Below are 3,882 nucleotides of genomic sequence, written 5' to 3'. Positions count from 1 at the left end.
CTCATGAATAAAACAATCAGAAGCAGCCACTCGGTTTACCGTACCAGAGAGAGAGAGAGAGAGAGGATACGTTGTCACCGCGGCGAGGAAAGGTGCGAGTGTGCGAGCGCCCTGTTCTTAGAAGCCGAGTTCGTACGAGGTCAAGAGCAAAAGTAAATGACACTCCGACTGGACTCGACTATCTCTCTCTGTGTGTGTCTGTACGTGTGACTGGTGGCGAAAAAATTCCAAGGAAGGAAAGAAATCTCTGTGATGTAACCGTGGTCGAAACGCGGCTCTTCGTCCGAACATTTCGTTCGACAGAATGGAATCGCGTGAGAGTTGGAATTATTGGTATTATACTTGGTGGACGTTTAACAACCGACTCCGGGATCTATCATTATCGTTTCCTTCTGCGAGTTCGTCGACAGGGGTTCCGTTTCACGGGCTGCTAACGCCAACAGCCTCGAGCGAGTTGGCTTTTTTCCCTTTCAGGACGATGAAAACTGGCGAGAGAGTGACGAGCACGGGAGCAATTAAGAATAACAATTAGCTGGCGAGCGTAATCGATACGGATCCGTAATGCAAAGTCGAGTTTGGGGTTTCTGGGTCTCTCCGCCGTTTACTTCCGGCATGGAAGACGAGTGAAAGCACGTTAATATTGATCGATGCTCGATTACGAATAGGTTTACCGTGAGATACGTTCACGGATAGATCTGGGTTGTTCGACGTGGTATTTATCGGAGGAAAAAAGGATCGGGAGAGGAGAAGCAAGATGGTGGAAAATTGCGGTTCGATGTTTGGCCAAGTGATAAATTGGCTGTGGGAAAAGGAAAGGAAGAAAATCGTTAATGGGTAGCACTCAAGGCTGGTCGTTGGCCGTGACTTGTATCGCGCGTCCATTTCTTCAGAAAGCACTGTCCACTTTTAGCGCTGGTTCTTTCTACACCGTAGGGAAGATAATTGACGCGCAGCTAATAACCACCGAGAATAGTATCCTAAGCGCCACTCTATTAGCTCCATCGAATCACAGCCGGTAGAGTTTCTTGATTTACAACCTTGCAGTCACTTCGAATCAACTCTATTACCGACTTTATCAGCCCCTTCCAGTTACCTTCGGTCAGCCAGCTTTTCGCACGCGTAATTGCCTCGCGATATCGATCGCGCGATAAAGAGACGTTCTAATCGTGAGAATCGGCTGAACTTGGAAGATATCGAGGTCTTCCATGGATTCACGCGTTCTTCGCGGTCATTCAAGATCAACAGGAACAATCATTCGAGCCTGAAACTTCTCACATCGTTAGGAAGCTTCTTTCCCAGTCTTCGAGTACTGTTAATATGGTAACGCGTCCTAGGAATAATTAGCAGGCTACCTCTGATCGTGGAAACGAATTGAAGCGAGTCGTTGGAGGAAGTCGAGGCGATTAGATGAAACGTGAGAATTGGAGAACGAAACGGAGCGGAGGGGGAAAAAGAAGGTGGTGAAAAACTACGCTTCCGGTTCGAGTATCGAGCAGATTCCTTCGTGGACCATGAGCACGTCATGCGGTTGATTCTAACGGTAAAGATGAATCGTCGAAAACGTTCCTTCCTCTCTTGCTTCTCTTTATCGAGTGGTACACGTTTACTCATCCTTGGACTCGCCGGTAGTTAACGGTACAGCCATTTCGGTGGTTTGGTTTCGTGACGAATAAATTATTATAACTGTCAGCCAGCCGACTTGTTACGTATACGGAATTCTTCGGCGTGAATGCGGAGGCAGAGAGCGATTTCATTGTCAAGGGCTCATTATCGCTTTCACATGACGTACACACGCGAGAAATTATCGGGTATCCGACGTATGCGAGGTGATTTCATCCTGAAACCACCTTGCACAACGGCCCGATCGTTATACCCGGCTCGTATTAAGGGCAATACGCTTAACGATCAGAAAATACAGCAATTTCGAATGAAACGATCGCTCGAAAACGCGCGAGGTAAGCAGTGAAAAAGATCGGAACGCGATCCTTCGCTGTGCAGGTATATACAGAGAAGCAAACCGAGGAAAAAGCGAACCCGAGGAGGCGTGCCTAAACGTTGCTACATTCGTCCTGGATAATAAAGCTTCTAGGAATCTCCAAGAACTCGACCATGCGATAATTACTTTTCAGATAGTCTCTCCCTCTGATACCTGTCCGGAATATTTTCCAAAGGCAATCTTCATTTTCTCCGCGGGAAAGATTTACGTGCATCCGCTCCGCGGTGCACGTGTCCCTCTTTCATCTAAATTTTATCATTTCTGTTTCTCTCTGTTAGGATTCTAATTACAGGGGGGGCGAACTCTAATTAGAGACCGAGCTATACGAAATTCTAGTTTAAATCTCATCGCTGCAGGGTGTGTAGTTAATTTATTTTGCGATCTACTTTAGACCAGGGAGCAGACTTGAATACTGTTTAACCCGAATGAGAAATTGTATCGGGGAACTGTCGGGGAGTTGACGAATTTTCCAGTCGTCCAAGTTTCTACATACCGTATTACGAAGTAATACCTTCGACGATTCGGTCGTTGAAGATTTTTTTAAAATTTAAATCTGTCACAGCCTACAGGATGTCACTCACCGTGAGGAGGAAGGCTGTTTCTCTAACACCGTGCGTTTGGAATCCTTTTTTCTTTTTTGCTCCGGTCCGTTTGACGATAGTGATCGGCTAACGCGTTACATGAATCGATCGAACTCGTTCGAGAGGTGTGATGGAATTAGGATTAATAAACGAGGGCACACGAGTTTCTTAAACACTGTTCATGTCACCACACCGGATGTCGTGGGGTCGAACACCTCCGTCCTCACAGGTGGATGTCCAGAGGTTGACTGTAGAATCGTAAGTAACCGCTCTCTGTGCTCTGGTAGAGCTGGGGAGAAAGAGGGGATGAGACGAGGAATATCGGCCCCTATTCTACCTCGAAACCTTTTTTTTTTCCTCTTATTGGAGAAAAAGCTCGAAGAGGAAACGAAAGAGTAACCGGGAACGCCCCCCACTCTTATTTCCCTTGCATCTCGCCGAAAGATCATCTACCAACACTTCGTCGATAAATTGTACATTGTAGATTGGTATTGTTTATTTGATGAAATCTTATCGATAATCGTTTATATAAGGATAGAGGGATTAAAATATAAAAATACCATGTTTTAGGGTTACATTCTCTTTATAGTTGTACCACGATGATAATGTACAAAGTATACGGATCTTTAAATTAACAATGAAAAAAGTTTAATATATTTGCATGTTTGAATTTGGTTTTCTCGTCGATTAGCTGTTAGCCAAAGTCTGATCAATCCATATGCGTGTTAGATAGTTGTATAAAAACTCTTGTCACTCGAAGAACCTTAACATTTTCTATTCGAATATCGATTCACAAACTGTGTCTCATCCTTCAAGTCTGTTATCAACTATATGTCATTGCATTTTCGTGGTCTTATTACAACTAATTAGAAAACAGTTATATTAAAACGTCTTACTGTTGAAGACTGAAACGTATATTTATGTATATATATGTATATATTTATATGGAGAATGTACTTTTAGAATATTCTCTGTTTGTTGACAATAATGATGAATAGAAATGAGAATCGTTTAAGCAACGTACTTCACCCTAGCCTCGATGATAACGAATGTAAATGATATCTGCCGAACTTCCTACTCACTCTAGGAACGATAACATGAAATATTGTACAAATTGCAATAAACAACAATCATTAATTTATAATACAGTAGCTAGTCAGTGTCGAAGTAGCTCCCTTAAGCTACACTTCACGTATTAAAATAAGTGGTAGAAATTTTGCAAGATTTTCGATGCATATATATTGGAATCGCAGTCTTATAGATACTAATTATTTAAAAAATTACGTGGAAACGATACGAGGCGTC

The sequence above is a fragment of the Habropoda laboriosa genome, unplaced genomic scaffold (assembly GCF_001263275.1).
Source record: "Habropoda laboriosa isolate 0110345459 unplaced genomic scaffold, ASM126327v1 scaffold34, whole genome shotgun sequence".
Classification (NCBI taxonomy): Eukaryota; Metazoa; Arthropoda; class Insecta; order Hymenoptera; family Apidae; genus Habropoda; species Habropoda laboriosa.
This window is presented reverse-complemented; position numbering follows the sequence as displayed.